This window comes from Melospiza melodia, chromosome 13, assembly GCF_035770615.1.
Source record: "Melospiza melodia melodia isolate bMelMel2 chromosome 13, bMelMel2.pri, whole genome shotgun sequence".
Classification (NCBI taxonomy): domain Eukaryota; kingdom Metazoa; phylum Chordata; class Aves; order Passeriformes; family Passerellidae; genus Melospiza; species Melospiza melodia.
Genome location: NC_086206.1, coordinates 4,702,098 through 4,724,396, shown reverse-complemented (window position 1 = coordinate 4,724,396; position 22,299 = coordinate 4,702,098). Strand labels below are relative to the sequence as shown.

Sequence of the window (22,299 nt, the reverse complement as noted above, 5' to 3'; positions counted from 1 at the left end):
GGCGCCGTGGCTTAGTTGGTTAAAGCGCCTGTCTAGTAAACAGGAGATCCTGGGTTCGAATCCCAGCGGTGCCTGAGCCGGTGAGCCGGCTTTTTGTCCCCGCGCTGTTTTACCGGCCGGCACGGGGCCAGCCCGGGATAGGGGGAAACTGCGCGGGGCGTGTGAGTAACTACAACAAAGTGTGGGGTGAGTGTGAGTAAATACAACAAACAGCGCGGGGCGTGTGAGTAAATACAACAAACAGCCTGTGGTTGTGAGTAAATGCAACAAACACCCTGTGGGTGTGCAATGGGTGTGTGTGTAAATACAACAAACTGCACGGGGCGTGTGAGTAAATACAACAAACAGCCTGTGGGTGTGCAATGGGTGTGTGTGTAAATACAACAAACATGCGCAGTGAGCGTGTGAGTAAATACAACAAACAGTGCGGTGCATGTGAGTAAATGCAACAAACACCCTGTGGGTGTGCAATGGGTGTGTGTGTAAATACAACAAACATGCGGTGGGTGTGTGTGTAAATACAGCAAACTGTGAGGTGGGTGTGAGTAATTGCAACAAACAACGCAGTGGATGTGCGGTGGGTGTGTGTAAATACAACACCCCAGTGTGTGTGTGTGTGTAAATACAACAAACACCTCGGTACCTGTGTGTGTAAATATAAGAGCCCATGGGTGTGTGTGTTAATACAACAAACACCCCTCTGTGTGTGTGTGCAAATACAACAAACAGCCTAGTGGGTCTGGTCTGTGTGTGTAAATACAACAACCCTGGTGGGTGTGTGTGTAAGTACAACAGCCCTCTGTGTGTGTGTGTAAATACAACAACCCTGGTGGGTGTGTGTGTAAATACAAAGCCCCCTGGGCGTGTGTGTAAGTACAACAGCCCCCTGGGTGTGTGTGTAAGTACACCAGCCCGTGGGTGTGTGTGTACACACGGACCCACAGGAACAGCCGCAGCTGGGCCTCCAGGCTGTCTCCTGTTGCCTTTATGGGAAGCTGTTTTCCAGGAGTGTTTATGCACACTGAGTCGGGAAATGCCTCTCAGCATTTTTTCTTCTAATTGCCACATCTTCAGCAGCCCCTGGGGCAAACAAAGCCATGATTGCCTGTTCTCCTGCCCTCACAGGCGGAGTGCCGCTGACTCCGTGGTTGCTCTGAGGTTTTTGCTGAGGCTTTTGCTGTCCATCAGCACTGAGTCCTGCCTGTCACCCCTTACCTGCCACTGTCACATTGAGTCTGGCTTTGCCAAGTGACACTTGCAATAAGCACTCCGTGCTGCCACGTCATCAGTGACACAGCAGAGGTGTTAAAAATAGCTTAGAAAGTGTTGTAAAATAGTTGACAGATCACTAAGCATGTACTGTTAGTTTGGTTGTTATATTGTGGAAGGGGTTAAAAGGGGAGTTATAAGTAATACAGCACTCAAGGTACCATAACACACCTCAGTAAAGTGCAGCACCGGCCAGTCTGGACAGAACTGTAATGGCCAATCAAGGCCTAAAACCTTCATGGAAATGAAGGATCCAAACAGAAACCAACCCAGAGGGACAAAAAAAGGGATAAAAGGGGGGATCTGACCCAGGGGAGCTGTGCTGTTCCCCTGGAACCTCGGGGCCATCGCTGCTGAGCAGCCCCAGCGCTGCCCCATCCTCTACAGGAACGCTCCTGCTCGGCCCAGGCCCCTCGCTTCAGGCCTTTATTTATTCATCATAAATGCTGATATCACTTTAGTACCGGGAGCCTGCTCTCTTTTTATCAGAGGGACAAAAGGGTTTTCTAGAAATCCTGCAAAATTAAAAGCCAAACCGTGTTCTGTTAGGCATGGGAATTAGGTTCAGCGAAAAGATTCCAAATTTGTGTTACTCTAAAGAAAGGCAGAATCCATCCTTAAATCTAAAGGTAAAAGGCTTAAAATCCATCAGTACAAGTTCCAGCCTAGCAACCATATCCTTCAGGTGTTTTTTTTGCACTCACACAGCAGTCATGGGAGTAAAGGGATTCACAGCCACATTTGGAGATCAGAGTTTTGAGGACTCAGATCAGCACCCAAATCACAGTTGTCTGAAATGTAATGTATGAGGCTTAATGTCTAGGATGAACATTTTGGTTATAATGTTTACCTTCAGAAAAGAAAGGAAAGAAAGATTTCTTTGACTAGCACTTACTGTAAAAATGCAGGCTAGATAGTATTTGGTATGTCATAAATATAAGCATCCTTTCAAACTGCAATATGTCAGCCTAAAAAGGTGTAAGTCCATCTAAAAAGGTGTAAGTCCATCTGCTTTTTTCATTAATTTTTTCCCAGTGTTCTACATTACCTCTGTGCATATTGCAAGGAGGAAGGGTAAGTGCTGGCTAACGAATGGCAAATTCCATTTTCTCCAAAAAGGCTGGGTTTTTTGAGTAAATGGAGAATATGGGCAAGTTTCAATTTTCAGATTAAAAGGGTGTCTATGCTTGTTGAATTTGATTTTGGCTGAGCACTACACCACTCACCTGTTTTCCTTGCCAAAGTGGGCAACTGGACTATTCAGTCAATCCAGCCAACCTCAGTGAAACCATTCCTTGACAATTTTTTTTCCTTTTTCCCCAGGATTAAGGCTTCAGGTGTCCTCCCTCTGTTGCAGGTAATATTTAGTTCCAAAGATGAGAGTAAGGGGAGCAACCCAAGGAAAACACTCACCAATGGGGATTGTGTAAAGCGCTTTAATGAACTTGATTAAAAAACCTCTGTTAAAACATCTAAATACTAATAATGCCGAAAAGATTTAGTACTGTTTATCACTGGACTTTCTCCAAAGTCTTTAAGGTAGTTTAGAACTAAACAAATCACCAACTCTTAAGCTAAATGCATATGTTGAGTGTGTATGGGGATTTTTTTTGTTTTGCATTTATTTGTGGAAATAGACCAGAAAAAGACTGTTTAACTCCAAAGTAGAATTGTAGTAACAAATTTGTGAATGTTGTTAAAAATTGCATTAAAGCTTATTCGTGGTGTGCCAGGTAGCAGGCAGTAACAGCTGTCTTTGCATAAATATTTGCTTTTTTATTTGTAACGTGTGCTGAAAAAGCTTCCTTCTCCCACCCCTCACCCAAATGCTTTGTCATCACATCACTATCCAGAGAGGTAAAGCAGCTGTACTTTTTATATTAATATATAATTATAGATATTAACTACTTTAAAATATGTTATGTTATGTTATGTTATGTTATGTTATGTTATGTTATGTTATGTTATGTTATGTTTGTTATATTATATTGTATTATATTTATATTATATTATATTATATTATATTATATTATATTATATTATATTATATTATATTATATTATATTATATTATATTATATTATATTATATTATATTATATTATATTATATTATATTATATTCAGCATGCTGTGCTTGTAGGCTGCCTGGCCCTTATGCTACTGGTATTTGCAAGGCTGTATTTGAAAATCTATATATGCTCTCTCTATATTTTATATATATATCCATATATTCTCTGTATATATTTCTCATATATATATATATATATATGAGATATAGATATATATATATATATAATATATGATCTATTTAATTTCCAATGAGCAGGAGCACCTGGTCAGAATAGCCCAGTGCATCAAGGCCTGTCCTTGTCCCTCAGCTGCTCTTTGGCTCTGCACAAACTGCTCTGACCTTTTCATCTCTTCTGCCATCTGCAGAATGACCACAATGCCTGCTGCTCTGCTCCCACAGAGTTAATGAATGTAGTATGAAGCACTCTGAGCCCTCAGATAAAATCAATGTTATTAAAATCATGTTTTTGTTTTTCTCCTCAGTGAGTTCAGGTCATGCTGGCACCAAACCTTTTCAATAATGCTGGCAGCATTCACAGATGCATTTAGATTGTTTCTGAGAAAAGGAGCCCCATCCACTGATGAGACAGAAAAACAGCCTGCAAACAAAACTTTTGAAATTATTAAACTGGGGAGTTCATGTACAATTTAGTATGTAGGACTCTTTTAGCCTTCTTGTTGAAGGTGCTTATTAACTGTTAAGATAATTTTGTGTTTATCCACAGAAATATATGTAATACATGTTTTTACAGGCCAGTATTTTTCTGGCAAGATACTTCTACCTTAATCTCTCAAAATATTACAACATTTTACATGAAGGTGTGTGATTATGATACCAATATGTGATTGATATTACTATTATTATTATTGGTATTACTATTATTGGTATTACTATTATTATTATTATTATTACACATGTTTTTACAGGCCATATTTTTCTGACAAGATACTTCTACCTTAATCTCTTAAAATATTGCAACATTTTACATGAAGATGTGTGATTATGATACCAATATATGATTGATGATATTATTATTATTATTATTATTATTATTATTATTATTATTATTATTATTATTATTATTATTATTATTATTATTATTATTATTATTATTATACATGTTTTTACAGGCCAGTATTTTTCTGACATGATACTTCTACTTTAATATCTCAAAATATTGGAACAGTTTACATGAAGGTGTGTGATTATGATATCAATATATGATCGGTATTACTAATATTAGTAGTAGTAGTACTATTATTATTATTATAATACAGGTTTTTACTGGCCAGTATTTTTCTGACATTAATCTCTCAAAACATTGCAATATTTTACATGAAGGTGTGTGATGATGATATCAATATATAAATGACATTACCTGAGAAGGGTTAAGTGTAATATGTAGGTTATGACGAGTATTTAAGAAACACTTTAGAATCTTTCCAATTGCAACATTTATTGATGCCAAACGTCAACCAAATGGCCACAGTCTGTAAGAAAGCAGGTGAATACCCAATTTATGTTCCCATTATGATTGCCTCCTTCAAATGGAAGCCTAAAATGCTCTCCATTATCTGTCAGCCCTGGCTCAGCAGGGAGGTCCCAGAGGTGCCAACGTGATGCCAATCCAACAAGAACAGAAGGAGGCTCAGGGAAACTCCAGATGTGTCAGCCTGGCCTGGTGCCTGGCAAGGGTCTGGACCATAAGTTGAATGCCAGAGCATTGAGTTTAAACAGGACCAAGTGCCTGGTTGTACATTTTGGCCACACCAACCCCCTGCAGCTCCCAGCTCTGAAGAGCAGCTGGCATGAAAAATGTGTGTTTTATTATTGGCTTTTTGCAAATATTAAAATGAATATTATATGTGTTATGTTAGAAAGTTATGCTGTATTAATTCTCTTAAGTAGTGTGTTAAATATAGTCTTAGGTTATAACATAAGGTTAAAATAGAAACTATGCTATGTAGGATACTTCTTTTTTAAAGAAAGGACTCACAGTGAGATATCAGCCACAGAACACCTAAATCTTTCTGATAAAGAGAATTTATTGCTCCATTATCAGGAGAAATGAACTTCTTCCTGACTTGCTCGGGTAGGATGATGCCATCAGGATTCAGAGGAAGAAGCTGACACTGCCCAGACAGAATCCTGTGTTTGAGTGGCATTTATGCCTCATGGATGAGGTGTATGAATATGCAACACGCTGTTGTTTTTAAGGGTTAATCCTCTGTTAATGTGGGTCCTTTTTCAGGCTTGTGCTGCCCAGAGAAAAGTACCTGGACCATCTGTAACTCTTCATTTTCATTGTCTCAAATTGTCCAAAATTTTAATTTATTTTTATAACCATTTTGTTACAATTAAACTTTTAAAATTTTAAAAACCAAGTGATTGGCGTTTCTCACAGCTGGGAAGGTGATTGAGAGCAGCTGAAGCTGAGCCCAGGGGGGCAAGAGGCCAATGGCACCTGCCTGGATCAGCAGCAGGGCAGGGATTGTCCCTCTGTGCTGGGCACTGCTGAGGCCACTCCTCAGTGCTGTGTCCCTTTCTGGCCCCTCGGTTCCAGAAGGACATTGAGGGGCTGGAGCAAGTCCAGAGAAGGGAAGGGAAGTTGATGAAGGGTCTAGAGAATAAATTTGATGGGAAGTGGCTGGGAGAGCAAAGGGAGCTGGGGAGAGCTCAGGGTTGAGCAAAGGAGGCCTGTGGGGAGCGTTGTCCCTCTCTAGAGCACCTGGCAGGAGATGGAGCGAGACGGGGATTGGGCTGTCCTCAAAGTGACACAAGGGCTTAAGCTGTGCCAGGGAGGTGAAGCTGGACATCAGAAGGAATTTCTTTACATTAGGAGTTCTGAACCATTGGAAGGCACTGCCAGGGAGGTGGTGGAGCCACCATCTCCGAAGGTGTTCAGGGCCCAGCCAGATGTGACATTCAGTGCTCTGCTCTGGTTGACAAGGTGGTGTTTGGGCCAGAGCTTGATGCAAAGATCCCAGAGATCTCCTACAACCTAACTGGTTCTGTGATTCTCTGAAACTGACGCCTGGTAAAGACAGGGAATCCTTTCAAGGTAAGTAGGATAAACTCTAACATTTTGTAAAACGATTTTGCACGAGGTCACATATTCCACTGACCAATCTATAGACACAAATCCCTAGAATTGTTAGCTGTTCTCTGGTCTTTTTATCCACAAAGCACACAGTGTTCTACAGTTTTAGAGCTATAATGAATCTTTGAAATCATATTAAGGTACCAGTAGCAAGAATCCTGTTAAATTATTTGAGCAGGAAGAGCAAATCTACCTGCATTTGAAAATTTGTGATGAAGTTAATGGTGTGAGTTCTTCAGCCGCATTTGTTTGGGTTGTCTCTGGATATAACACATGGGTAATTTAACCTTGATTGGTCTTGAATGGTTCCTAAATTGCTCGGTGTTTTCTTAATGATTGTGCATGCTTTCCTTAATTTTTTAGCCTGTGTGGGCAAGGACGAAATGCACAGATACAAATTCATGAAGAAGTCAGGAGGTTCTGGATTATTCACATGTAGTCTGTGACCAAAGCCTCATGTCAGTCATACAGTGCAGTCTCAAGCTCAAAGGTTTTCAGCTTAGAAAAGCACAGTTTGTATAAACACCTATGTTACCTCTATGTATTTGGTGGCTATTTTTATTATGCCTGCCTTTGACTTGGTTTAAAAGCAAGACACTCAAAATACACTCAGCCAAAAGAGCTCATCAGGTGAGTCCAGCAGGTTCAAACCAGTGCTCTGGCCAGAATCTGCTTTTTGGTTTTCATGTGGCACTCTCATGTGTTACAAGTTGAAAGTGAAGTCTTGTCTTGAATTAGTCTAATAAAAAATTTTCCATCTGGAATGGAAAAGACTGTAATTCCAATCTTTCATGAAAGCCTTACAAATTAACTTGGGAACAATAAATAAATGATCTTTTAATGTATGTAATTGGAAGAGAATTTTGTGTTCTAGCAGCTTCTGGTGATTTATCCTAATGGTGGCAAATTTATTGAGATGAGAAAGAGAGGAGCAAGGAAATCTGCCTGCCTATGTGTTTCCTCTTGTCTAACAGCAGCTGCATCTCTGGAAAATGTGTTCTAATGAGAATATTTATTTTTTCAATAGGAGACTAAACTGCTTTATAGAGTTCTGGATTGAGCCAAATGACTTTTAAAGCCCAGAAATTAAATTTTGAAATGTGTCAATTTAGGTTCTAGCTTTGTTTTCAGTTGCTGCTGATGCAGGTTTTTTCTTTTGGAGTCTGACTGACATAATATGTGAACACTTAATAAATAAGTTGCACATAAGGTGATGGAAAAATATTATATATTGCCATACTTTCTTTGACTTAATCACAGCCTATGCAGTATCTCTAAGGACCTGTAGGGAATAAATTTAAGTTTTCCTGATAGGTATATTTTTAATAAGCTTTTATGCTAGACAGTTGCCAGAATGTGATCAGTATCTGTTATTGATTAATAGGTGAATCAGGAACACAAAACGAACCTGTTCTTGAGAATCAGCTCCTGGGATTCTATCAAGCTGCTCTGGAAGTACAGCACGTGCAACAATACATTAGCAGCTTGGTATTTATATAAAAATATGAAGTGGTAAATAGAAAGGCAGTATCTGGCAATAGAAAGAATTCTTCAAGTGGCAGAATTGCTGCAGAAGATCTTTAACTCGTGTGCTGTTGTGATTAATAATCGTTTTAGGCATTTCATAGCTTGCCCTGTGAAATTGTATGCAGAACTTACCACAATAACAGTTAAGTATTACTTAACATAAGAAAATACCTAGATTCAAACTGAATCAGACTGACAGTGGATCTGCCCAGTGTCCTCTCTAATAACCATGGCCAGCAGCTCATGTCTGGGGCAGAACATGAGCACAGGGCAAGCAGGCAGCAATATTTGCCCAGAATACCCTGCCAGCCTCTGGTGATTTCCAGCTCAGGGTCCTGAACTTTCAAACACAGATCTGATCAAATTGAATTTTTCATTCCTCCATGTCTGTGAATAGGGAAAAGCAAAGTGACTCCTGCAGGCAGATTTGCTCATTGGAGATCTGTTTTATCAAAGTGGCAGTTGCCTAAAGAAGGGAATTGGAGGCTGCCAGATGTTTAGTGGCTGTTTATTGCAACACTGACTGTAGGCTTGGGGGAAGAGATCTCCACTTTGCCTGGGAGCTGCTGCTGCTGCCTGCACCTTACTCACAAAGATGTGGGTGAAAACATTTGACAAAAACATCAAGTGAAGCCACAGTGCCTGTTAACCCCAGTTTGTAGGACTGCTTTTTGTCTGTCCTGACGTGCTGAGCTGTGATGTGTCATTCCTCAGCAGGCATGTTCAGCCACATGTGTCACGTACAATGTGATGTCTGTATCCTGGAAGGATTTGCCACAGTGTCAGCTCTGGATTTTGGGGCAGAGGGAGGGGGAGAACTGTTTGGGGTACTGCAGTCTACACATTGGAAAACAAAGACATTTCCCAGTTACTCCTTGTAGAAAACATCCGTATGGATGGTTTCATTTGTAAGTAAATTGCAGAAATCGTACCTGTTGCTTGTTTTAAGGTTTTCATTGTCTGTTCTTACAAAGTAAGCAATGACATCAGAGTGTCTTACTGAGAGAAAAGTGACTCGCCTCCATCACCCAGCAGAGAAGTCCCTGATGCATTTTGCTATTGATGTTTACAGAGATGGAACTGGCCTGTGAACTTGGAGATAGACATGGTAGATATCCCATAGTGTCACTTTAAAGACAAAAAATTCAACAGAGGCCAGGAGGAGAGGGAGCAAGAGGACACTGAGCAATTTAGATTGTTTAGGACCTGTGCTGCTCCATCCTCCAGACAGCCTAGCTCATAAGTACACCAGATTAAAAGAAAGAGTTTTTGAATGCTTCACTATATTTTGGTTCATCATGAAACACAAGTTTGTTCAAGCTGTGAGTGTAGCTGGCTAGTAAATTGCAAGTTGTGTGCCTTCCTGCAGCAGATAGAACATTTTTCATCCAAAAGGCTGAAACCCATAGCCCCAAAACATGAGGTTCTGTGGGACTGATGGGAGAAGTAAGGCAGTTTTGGAAGTGTTCTTTGACCTCTTCGAAAAATGTTTTTTCATTAGCTGTGCTTGGCTCATGTGCAGAATTTTGCCTTTGTGCCGGTGTTTACACTTCTTACATTTTAAATGTCTATTTGCCTATCTTGGCAAATTGTGCTTGCATTTTTTTAGATGGTGAAGCCATTACACTTCAGTTTATTTTCAGTTTACTGTTCTACTTTTGTTCCAACAGGGAAGGAGTCTGTAGGGATTCAAATAACAAGCAGTGCCTTGTAGGTGCAGATGAAGTCCAGTGCACAGAACTGATGTGGCATCAGTTTCTGCAGAGTGCACCATTGCCATGTGCCAGCTCACTGGTGTGCACAGAAACAGAACCAGCAGTGGATAATTTGGTTGCCCACCAAATGAGATGAAGAAAGTTTCTTTTCTCTTATGGGCCCGTGTCTCAGCTGTGAAAACTGTCCAAGTATGTTAATTTTCTCATTTCATAGCTCTTTCCAGTAAATAGTTCTTAACTCATGCTTTTTCTGTGCCTGCAATTCTCCTCTCTGTCCCACTGCTGTGTGAGGGAGAAGTGAGGGAGTGCCATGTGGTCTGTGGTGTTTCACTGGCAACACTAAAGCATCCCTAAACATGACATAGGGCCTCCTACACGTACCATTCCTGTTTGGCCAAAGACCCTTTCAATCCACAAATGAGTTTAAATTCAGTGTATTTTGAAGGCATTTATTACTGGCTGTGGTCTCTCTGCAGTCTCTGCACATCTCTTTCATTATGATAAAGGCTTGTGGAACCTGCAGCACAACTCGAGCCGGTTCAGGGCTATTTTCTCACCCTGGAGATGTGAGATTGCACAAGTTGCATGGGCACACATGTGTGAGGGTTGTGGGAAGCTCTGTTTCGCATCCTGTAAGGCAGGCATGCATGTTTCCATGCATTCAGCAACTATCAGAGAGCCAGCAGCTTCTTTCTTTTACATCATTGAAAGATGACACCAGGGGGAAGCATCTGTCTTTTGTGGTTTTGCAACAGGACTTCTTTCTTTCAGAAAACTGTAGTTAGGCCATGATTAAGGTTTAGATATACAAGTTATTTTTAATATTATTTGGAGAGGTAGTCAAGCAGTGGCCTCACTTGACGTGGATGGCAAACTCCCACTGACTGTGCCATGGTGAGGTTTTCATTCAATACAAAGGCAATAAAGAATCTGATTCATAACGAAGGGAGGAAAAGATGAATCAATTCAGGCTGTGTGGGCAGATTCTTTCCTGTGCTGTTAACTGTGCAGTGCCATCAAAACAACAAGGTCTGTCCCTATCTCCTGCTGTATTAATAGTTGTTCTTTACTTACAGATGACTAAACACAATTAGCCCCTAAAATTAGCTGTTGTTGTCAATGGAAACTGTTGAGTGATGGCTTTTTCTGAAAAACCCTTGTAAATACTTTAACATGAGAAATATTTTGAAATTGTCTGAATTACAGCTTTTTAAAAATTATGTAAGGGTTGACCAAGTGTTGTTTGTAGACTTTTTTAAAACAATGTGTTTTTTAGTATGTATACTACATCCATCAGAAATCTTTCTTTTTGTCCAGTGATAAAATAATTGTTAAAAATATCATAAGAGTTATAACTGTCATAAAAGCAAATAATATGATCTTTTATACATATTATTTCATTTGACATATCTTGCTGAATGAACCTGCTAGAGTCATAGCTCAGAAATAATTTATTATAGTGTCCCTAATTACTATGAGTATGGTTTAATATTTGAAAAAATTACCGATATAAACTATTCAATTAACTCTGCATGTTTATTTCTGATTAATTATACTATATATAGTGCTTCTCTATTAAAATAAATAATGTCAGTTACAAAAATTGTCAAATAGTATGCTAAGTCAGGTCTGTTTGGCCAGCCCAGAGTGGCTATTTTTTTCAGTACTAGACTTAATTTTTTTTTATGAACATTTTAATTTCCATGTCATTTTCAGGCAGAACAGAATCACTTTTTTTTTTCCTTCTTATGGGTTATGTTTTTCTATTATGTGCTTCTCAAGGTACTTTGAATTATCTTTATGTAATAAATATGCATTGATGCACTGTCTTAATTGATCAGGGTACCACTATCCTATTATTTCCCTACCCTTGAAGCAAACCAAACCCAACCCTTATTCCATATTATCTATACTGGCTGAGTCCTAAAGTTTGCACATTGAATGAAAAAAAAAAAACCTCAAGACTTTTACTTCTCAACTCTAACCAGCTGAAAAGATATGCAGGTCTCTGTCTGCAGTTCTTTCACTACTATGTTAGAAAATTAAAACATTGGGTGAACAGTTAACTTGGGACACCTGGTCAAAATGAATAAACTGCCTTGGTGGCCATGGCCAGAACCTGCTGCCCTTCTAAGAACTGGGTGAAATTCATGTGCTCCTTAATATTGATTCCCATGACAAGTTGTGATTTCTGTGACAATTGACAAGTTGTGATTTCTTCTGGTATTCTCTCTGGCTGTGGTCTGTGGGAACAACACCAGAAGATTAAGGGAGAATTGAATTAATGAATTAGTAGTTGCAAACACCAATTTGGAATTATTAGAGACTGTTATGAAATAGTACATCTCAAAAAAGGTGCTAAAACCTAAGGCATCTCTTTGACACATAACAGTGATGTTTAGATATTGTGGTCCAAATTCAGTGTCATATGACTGTAAGAGAAGGGTTTAGTCACTTCTTTTCATGTTGTCTTGTTGAATCTCTGACTTAATAGTTGCCAAATGTTTTCACATAAACTGATTATGCAGCTGCTGCTGGTTTCTGTGTTTCAGCAGCTCTAAATGTGGGGCCCTTAGGAGAGCACAAAAATAGATTTGGGGCTGGCTGGGCAGGATTGGGTTTAGGGCTGCCTGGCAGGGATCACAGCTAATGCAGCTGCAGAGCTCTTGGTTGGTACTGTGCAATCTGAAATGGATCCATTTATTTGCTCTGCATCTGCTCTTCCCTGTGAAGAACTTCAGGAAGAATATTAGTAGTGACCATGGCAGGGAAAATTGCCCATAAGGAAGAGGGGCATAGTTATGCAGTAAATACAAATATTTCTGAAACAAACTTACATTGTGGGAATATTAAGATGGTGAATGCTTGCACATCAAGATTTACATATCACTGATGGGGTTTGTGTTAACTTTTTGTGCCCTTGAGAGGCTTTGCAGAAATCTGAGCCCTTCTGTGCTGGGATGTATCAAGTAAATTACCAGCAAAAGCAGTGAGATTGGTGCCAAGCTAAATGTGGGCACTGCAATGAATATTTGTGTTTACAACTGGGAATAATGTACTTTTAGTAGATGTATAGGCACAGGATGAAATATTTAAAGTTTCTTGACATTAATTGACAGTTAAATATTTGCTAGTGTGGTGTGGCTTGCTTTTGAGAAGTAGGAAGCCCTTGTGATTTTTTCTTCTGTCACTGGGATCAATGGACACTGCTTTGCCATTAAGCTCAGCAAATGTAGGATTGAGAACAAATTAACTCATCACTATACACCAGTTCTGTACAGCAGGGGAGGCAAGAAGAGGTGAATTTGTGATTGCTGCACCTGTGGCCATGGAAAAAGATCAATGCCATGTTGGCTAATGAAATAATGGTATTAAATCTCTTTCAAACACTATCTTTGTTCAAGGTAGCACAATGCCATTTTTATGGACATAACTACTATTTTTTCATAGTTAGAGCAGAAGAGCATGGAATAAGTAAGATTTAAAAATAGCAATTGTAATTACTGTCATTTATGAATGCTGGCAAATTACTATAGTAAAGGAATAGTTTAAAAGGAGTAGGTTTTCCAAGTTACATGACAATTATATGTGAGCTGCCATACTTTTGGTAGTCAACAAAACAAATGCAGACACATAGTTTTGTTCATTTGTTCCAAGAGGGTCTGTGAATAATGATAGATTTATAAAAGCTAATTACAGTTAACTCCCAAAACAATTGGTTGTGTGAGATAGTAACTGAAAAATCTATAAACATCTCATGTGTGAGTCTGACAATGTGAATACAAATTTAAATATAAATGAATACTTGGGTATTTTATTCAAACAGGCTTTAAAGCTGGTTTAATCTTTACAGCACCTCCCCTGACATGGGCAGAACAATCACAATGGGAAGAAGTGCCCTAATGAAGGGTATTTGAACACTGATCACTGTAGATGTGTGCACCAATCTGGAGATCATGGGATTTTCTGTGCTATGTATGCTGTGTTACCCTGGAGTCCTCTCAAATCTGTACAAGAGCAAAGAACTTTTCTGTTAGCTACTTTCAATTTAGGATTTGTGACCCCAGTGGTTTTATCAGCTTGATTGTTTCCTGTTTAAAAGAATTCATAAATGTGCAATATATAAATATAGAGCAACATATGGAGCAACGTATGTATAAATTGATTTTATTATTGTTGCCTGCTGCAGGATTCTCCCCTGTGCCCTCTGAAATATGATTGGTTCTGAGATTTCCAAGAGTGAGAACTCTGTACAGAAATTATTTATTTAATAAAGTTGTAGTTACCTTCAGGTAATTGTGATTTTAAGTAGGTACCTTTTGCAGCATCCCTGTTCATCTGTCACGATAGACACTCATGGATTCTATCCTAAGTGGTTTCACTGCAGTTTTCTTTGATTTTATTTCCTAATTTTTATTAAAATAATATTTTTCATTAATTTAGTCGGCTGTCCTATCTGGCACCTTTATTTTCAGCTGAGGAGATAGCTGGAATGTTTGACAGCCACGTGGATGCTGGGGAGGGGATGCCCCTTGGGGAGCTCTGCATGCAGCCATGGCACTGCTGCCCTGGGGATAAATGAATGAATGAATGAATGCCAGCTCAGGGGAGCACCACTGATCCCTCTCAGAGGCTGATGTGTATTGGCACACACGCATTTTATGAAAAATCCTTTCCTTAGGATTTTTTCCTCCTGAGAATCTGAGAGGCCTCAGGGACAAAATGTAACCAATGGTTATCTGCTGCTGTGGAATGCAACAGGTGCATCTGGGATTGGTCTCATGTGGTTGTTTCTAATTAATGGCCAGTCACAGTCAGCTGGCTCGGACTCTCTGGTCAGTCACAAGATTTTATTATCATTCCATTCCTTTCTATTCCTTTCAAGCCTTCTGATGAAATCCTTTCTTCTATTCTTTTAGTAGAGTTTTAATATATAATTTTCTTTTAATTTAATATATATAATAAAATAATAAATCAGCCTTCTGAAACATGGAGTCAAGATTCTCATCTCTTCCCTTGTTGGGGTTGCCTGCAAAATTCAACATTTGGTTACCCTGAGTCAGGAACATTACCACAGTGTATGAAAGGGGATCCCAGATGACTCAACCTTCACTAACATGGAAGTGCAAGGGTAGAAATTTCCTCAGTATTGTCTTTCAGTTTTTGACAAATATCTCACTGCCTCAGGCATTGGGTTCACAGATGATGTTGTGTCCTAACAATAGGTACAGTTTAAGCTTTGTCAAAACAAGTACCAATGCTCTCTTAAAACAATTTTCATCATCTAAATCACTGATTATCCTCATACCCACTGCCCTTTTTTTCCTTCTCTCTAGGCATACTTACAGCTCAATCCACAGTCCTGTTCACTCATTGTTCAGCTGTTGAAATGATTTTCCCTTCTCGTTCTTCAACTCGTCACAGGCTCTCCTCTTATTTTATGCTTTGGTTGGAACACACAAGTAGGATCCACAGCTCTGCTGCACAGACTGTCATAGTTAAAGGATATATTTGATTACAGGGTTTTCTTTATGCACGAGAAAATCTGACTTTTCATGGTTTTAAACTCCATTGAATGTTGAAGCAGCTTTGATTTTTCTAGAAATCTCTGACAGTGGTTTTGTTCCATGGTTTATGATTATCCTTTTTTTTCTCTCCTCTCTGTAATGTAGCATGCTGGTTTGTGAAAACATTACTGGGTTTTATATTAACCAGATTTCACTTGTATGCTTCAGATAGATTTTACTTTTTAGAAATTTTGTACAACGTGCAATAATACAACCAGCCTAGGCAGCATGGAACAGAGATGAAAACATTTCACCTCCAGGGCAGGTGTAATTCCCTGTCCCAGCTGTGAGCCCACCACCCTTGATGGCATGCTACCAGTTTTTGCCACTCTAGCTGTTACTGTCAATGGCTGGCAGGATCACTGAGGATGCAGAAGGACAGTGTTTGATGATCCAGGGGACAAACCAAAGAGAGCAGAGCATTCTGTGTCATGGAAATCCACCTCATACTCAGTAGTGATGGACTGGACGTGTTCTGTGATCTCTGCCTGGTAAGTGTTGGCTCAGCCTGGGTAAAGATCAGACATCCACACTTTAACACAGCTTGGTATGTCTTCTTTCTTAGTGCTTTAAACTTATCTTTTAGTGAAATTAGCTAATCACTAATTACACTGATACACTAATACATTGTCTTTCCTTTTATTTACTTTTATTTCCTATTTATTTCCTATTTATTTCCATTTCTATCCTTTTTCACTCTCTCTGTGGAACAGTTTCACTGAGGCACAGTTCTAAATTCTTGCTGTGTTATCAGTCTACTGATTTTAAGAAGAGCTTTAGGAAATAAGATGTAATTTGCTCTTTTATGCACACAAAACCACTGTGCTATGAATATATATTGAGAACATTAGGAAGAAAATTTAGAATTTCAGTAATAATTATTCTAGTTGATTCCAAGGATACCTTCAGACTGTAAAATCATTAGGACTTTTAAAACTATGTGGGGTTTTGCAGTGAATAAGAAGTCCAACCCTTCATGCAGAATGGGTGTAACAGAAATTTATACTCCAAAATATACCATTGAAACTTGAAAAATATAATTATAGTAGACAAATAAGAGAAACAAAGCCATACATCAGTCTTAGTGACAACTCCTGAGACAGGTGAAACACAAATTGCATTTTTTAGTGCCAAATAAGCCCCTTATGTATCTGGGCCAAATTTTAATGAAGACTAGCCAGAGACACTAAATTTTAGCTATTGGTTACACAAGTAGTAGGAAATAAAAAAAGTATTTAATTGTCAATGAAATGGGAGAAGACTGGCTATCCTTACTCTCTACTGTGCTTTTCCCACCCAACTGGTAATTGGTGTAAGTAAAATGGCAGTCCATAATAAGTGTATAGACTGCAGCTATTATTCAGTTGACAGTGGCATTGCTGCAGTGCTTGTAGTCTGGTTCAGAGCTGTTCTGTCAGTGTTGCTGTGATTGTTAACCCAGAGCTTCTTGGTGAAATGGCAGAGCACCAGCTCTGTGCTATTTTCTGGGTCCCCCGTCGTTGGGAGGAATGAATGAATGAATCTGATTCCATGTTCTTAGAGGGCTAATTTATTATTTTATGTTACTATATTATAGAAAAGAATGCTATACTAAAGAATAGACAAAGGATACAGACTGAAGGCTAAAAGATATTAATGAAAAACTCATGATTCTCTCCAGAGCCCTGACACAGCTGGCTGTGATTGGTCATTAAGTCAAAACATTTCACATGAAACCAATCAAACAATGCCCAGTTGGTAAACAATGTCCAAACCACATTCCAAAGCAGCAAACACACGAGAAGCAATCAGATAATTATTGTTTGCATTTTTCTCTGAGGCTTCTCAGCTCCCCAAGAGAAGAAATCCTGGCAAAGGGATTTTTCAGAAAATGTGACAGTGACGCCAGCTCTGAGTTCCTTGCTGCACCACTCCTCAGCCAGCAGTTTGCTGACCAGCCTGCTCTGGCTGAATCTTTGCACAAGTTTCCCAGCTGTAAGAATGGATGGAAGACAGGTCTAGGAATTATTGCTGTTCCCAGCTAATGGGTAACATTGCAGCAGAGAGCATTTTCTGGGCTGGTAGGGGGAACACTACAGGGTGGTGTGACAGGGGAGCTGCTCTGCAGCCTCTGCATCTGCACTGCAGTAGTTTACAACCCTTCTCCACAGCACAAAAAACAGTCACTGAACTGATCTGAAGTGTCTGCTCAGTCCTAATTTGCTTTTCTGTGCATGCTCCATTTTAGATAAGCCTGATTGTATGTAACACTTTAAGTAATTTCTAATTTTTTTCCCTTTCTTTTTAACAGAATTGGAGGCTGGAGCACATTGCTGAGCAACCTCAGGTGGCTATTTTCATCTGTTCTGATAACAGTATTTATTCTGAGCAAAGATATTTGTTCTCTCCCTAGGAGATAGCTTTAATGTGCATTCATTCTGTGAGTTAGAGGAGCTTTCATGCTCCTAATTCCAATCTGTTTGATCTCCTACTTAAATTCTAAAATAAGTCTAGTAATTCATGCAGCTAGTATATGTTGGATAAGAATGTATTGATAGTTTGTTCCATTTCCTTTTGTAGAAAAGAAGTAAAGTAATAAAGACAACCTCAGGCCCCACTGAGCCTGTTATTTCTGTTAATTTTTGCAGGTGAAGGGGAGTCTGAAAACACATTAATTCACCTAAAATGTGATTCAGCCTTATTTTAGTACTGCTCTTCTATCATTTACAAGCAGAAGAGACTTCTTGAGTCACTTTAGCCCTCATTTACCAAACATTTTGTATGTCAAGGAAAATAGTAAATCCTTTAAGACTCCAGCTACCAGAGAGAGTAAGCCCCTAATATAACCAAAGCACAAAAGGATTTATCATAAACTAAACTAAATTATCCAAACTCATCTCATCAGTAGATTTGAAGGAACTGGCAGAAGAGAGAGATCAGTTCAGCATCTTAGTAGATATGGGGTTTCACTATTGTCCTGCAGTGCTTTCCTACTGAGTAGATAATAAACCCCAGCATCACCACAGTTTAAATCAATCAGATCCAGTTTTTAAAAGACAAAGTCAGCAGGGAGGTGGGAGATGTGATGGTGAAACCACCTTTCAGGGTGGCACCACAAGTGAAATCCACGTGCAGGAGCTCCCTGTCCTTGTGAGAGCTGCAGAATTCCTGTGTGTGCAGGGCACTGGCAGGAGCTCAGAGATTCCAGGGCATGGGGATGAGTGAGCTGTGCTGGCCTGTGATGGATGGCAGCTGAAACAGCTGTCACAATTCCTGACATAAAGCAGCAACTTGAGATTGAAAACCCAATCACACTGAAAATATTTAAAGCCACAAAGAAGAGAGAAATAAAACAGTGCTGGTTGTGGCCTGGCTTCTTTTTTCAGGTGTCTGGAATGACTTGTCCAGTGGAGCTTAATGATAAAGTGCAGCTTAAAAAATGTGTTAAGGAACTGTGATAAACTTCCTCCAATTATCTCTGTAAGTATTTGAAACACAGACAACTCTAATCCTCCTCTGTAATTATGCTGCATGTTTCAAAAATCTGATCTTAGTAACACAATTAAACACAAATGAGACATAATTTACTTAATGGAGAGGTTGTGTGGACCTTCAGTTTTGTTAAGAGAGCTAAGTTACAAGTATAAAAAAACCCCTAATATGCAATTAATGCTGCCTTGATAGTAGTTACAAAGACAACTGAACCCTTTCAAGAGAGAATAATTTTATTTTGTTTTTCAAGCAATTACCCTAATGTAATTGCTGCTCATAATCTGGTCTGCTTGATGCAAGCTCAGAATTTCATAGAATGTTCAGTGTAATAGAGGAATATCACAGCTTTGCACTCTCTTTGCCTATACATTGGTGATGTTCTTACACTATTTCTCCATCAAACAATTTGTATTTGCCCTCCTGTGATACCAAATTGCTCATATTTATTCCCATCACATTTCATGAAATGAATGTGAATTATAACAGGGTTTTTTCAGCTCTACACACAATTCATGAATAACAAATTCCTAAAGAAGAGGAAGGAAAATAGATCACTGTGAAGTTTAGTAATGATCTGTAATGGATCAAGGCAGAAATAGTGTTAAAGTTGGTGCAGCAAAGCACCCTTGGGAATTTCCTTCTCTTTCAGGGAGAGTGCAGTTGTCACTAAATGTAAACCTTATTAAATGCAGCTCGAGAGTGCTGTGCAGCGATGCAATAAACCCAGGGATGAACAAATAATGTCTCACCACACCCAATGTTTTCTACCCAACTTTCTTTAATGCCAGCTGTCAAAAGAGAACAGTGGTGATTATTATGGGATCACAGCCTTGCTGATCTGCACAAGGCTGTGCATGCATTGAAACTGATGCTGAAAGGGAGATAATGCACATAAATTACTTGTGGAAATGGTAAAATTATAGTCTTAGTTTAAAGACATCTCAACCAAATTAATCCCTTAATACAGATGCTTGTAAAAGAAGCATAAGTTTTATTAGTTACAAAAACTAGGTACAGGGGGAACTGATGTGAAAGTAATAAAATGACATGTAATGAGAATAAGACAGGTATTACACACATGGATAGGCTAATGTTTTTTATTTTAATGTTTTAGTACTAATGTTGATGGAATCCATAATCTTATGTCTTCATTTTTCTAATGCATATTTTAAAAAATTGTAATATCTTTCGATTACACTCAGTAAACCTTTATCAAAATTTTATTTTGGTGGTGTAACGTGACTTTTGTGATCCAATTCTGTCAAAAGCATTAAAATGAATGAATGTACCTATAGCTCCAGCATACATAATGTATAACATCTACTCCTAGAGCCATCTCTGCACCATGTTTTGAAATGGGATATGAAGGTTTGACACGTGGCTTGAGCAATGATTCAGTTTGGCACAACTGTTTTAAAGGGATTTTAAAATAATCTGCAAATCACCCTGAAGTAGAGCACCTAGGATGGGGTGTGTTTTCAAGGTAGATGTTGTGATGTGATAATTAATTCCCCCAGGCCAGCAAATGATGGAGCATACACATATCTACATTCATATATGTTTTCTAAAATATACATATATTTATGTGAACACAAAAGTGTGTGACTGAAAATCAGGTCTCAAAATTTTAAATTAGTCCTATGTGAACATCAAAGCATAACTCTAAACTGAGTGGATTTTATCTTAACAAGTTAGTGGCATGGACACAATCTGTTAAAAAAGGAGTCTGCAGCCATCATTTTGCTTTCAATCCTATACAGTGTGCTGTTTTTGTGAGATGCAAGGGTGTTATTTAATGGAAATGAGATATATAATTTACTCATAATTATCACAAAAAAGGTTAATGCAGAATATAGAAGTGACTGTATATGTTTTTCAAATTATAATAATAGACTCACCAAGGAAAAATTCTTTTATGAAACATTCCATTATTGCCTTTACAGACCCATAATTTGAGGATTACTGCTCAAAAATCCAGATGAAATGATTTTACAATCTTGGGTCCATTAAAGGTTTAAGAATTGTCTGGTTAGATTACAAAGAATTTAGATGTGAAAAATGTTGTGTGATTTATTATGCCATTTAAAGTTGCACAGACACATGTGAAGTAGGCTGTATCTGCAGAACAGACAGATACTGCTGTGCTGAGTGTGGGGCCTTCTCACCTACAGGCAAACTTTGTACCACTTATTATTTCTGCATCTCTAGCACAGTAGAAGTATTTATTATGACATCCATTTCTCTCATTCCAGGTACACCCAACATGATACTGCTGATCCTCAGGCCAATTATCCATTAGGCATTAATTAAGAGCCAGAGTGATAGGAAAATGCAAATTACAATTATAATAATTCCAACAAAGGAGTTGATAAGGAAAAGGTAAGGCACAGGTCTGTAGCTCAGTGAGGCTAATGATCTCAACCTGAAGCACTACTATAGCCACACTTTATAATACTCAAATAAAAAGGCCTAAAGCACCGGTACTGGTTCTCAGGAGCAGTGTGTGAGCATCTGCAAAAAGGAAAACAAGGAAAAGTTCAGCAAACACGAGGTACAGCTGGTTCACTGTCGCTGTTAGGGCAGCCTGGGCAGGGGTTCCCGTCCCCTTGCACTGCTTTGCAATTCTCCTCGTGAAGTTCCCAGTTAACTTCTGCCCTCTTGCTGCTTGTAAACACATTAAGCTTTGTCCATTTTCAGTGGGAGAGGATGGGTTTACGTCGTTTACAGCAATCCGAACTGGCTGCCTTGCTGTGGATACGTTACCTGTGCGATGACAGATGAGTTGTTTCACGCTCGGCAGGGCCTGGGAGGTTCGGGCCTGGGTCCCAGCGCTCGGTGCGGCTGAAGGCGCTGAGAGCTCCAAGGGCAGCCGGGCTCCTGGGGAGGCTTTTCTCCGTGCGCCCACCACCGATCACAGCCTTCACCCGCGGCAGCGGCAGCGGAGCCAGCTCAGCGTAGCTCCGGAGGAAACTGCCGGGAAAAGGCATCCGGGTGACCGCAGGGCCGAGGCGGCTCCCGGCCGGGGGCTGGCGGCGGCGGCACTGGGCGCGGCCTCCCGGCCTGGGCCCGCAGTCCCGCGCACCGGCCCGGCTCAGAGGCGGCCCCGCGGGGCGCAGCGCTGGGCCCGGCCCGGCCCGCGGGCTGCCGGCACCATGGCCGCGGGCGCAGGGGCGCGGCGGGAGCCGGGAGAGCCGAGCCTGACAGGAAGCGCGGCGGCCGGCGCGGCGCGGGCGGGCTCGGCCCTCGCCGTCCCTTCCGCCCCCGGCCGCGCTCCGCCCGGCGGCCCCTCAGGTGTGCGCGGAGGGAGCGGAGCGGGGCGGCGCTGCGCTCCCCTCGCTGTCTGGCCCGGCCGCCGCAGCCGCTCGCAGGCGGGCCCGTCACGTGGGGCAGCGGCGGCGGCGCTGCGGTCGGGTCTGTTCTCTGCCACCTGCCCCGGAGCGGCGGCGCGGGCCGGCCATGGGGCCGCGCCGGCCGCCCGCTCCACTCCCGGCTCCCCGGCGGGCAGGGACACCGCGGGCCGGCGGCGCCGCCGAGGACTCCTGCGGCTCGGCGTAGCGGCTCGGCGGGCGCGGAGCCGCC

The 22,299-nt window shown here is 40.5% G+C and overlaps 1 non-coding gene across 1 annotated transcript; it reads left to right on the top strand.

Moving 5' to 3' along the window:
• Positions 1-74, top strand: TRNAT-AGU (transfer RNA threonine (anticodon AGU)). Its single transcript has one exon. It is a non-coding gene; the product is annotated as a tRNA-Thr (tRNA).
• The last annotated feature ends 22,225 nt before the right edge of the window (positions 75-22,299 follow it).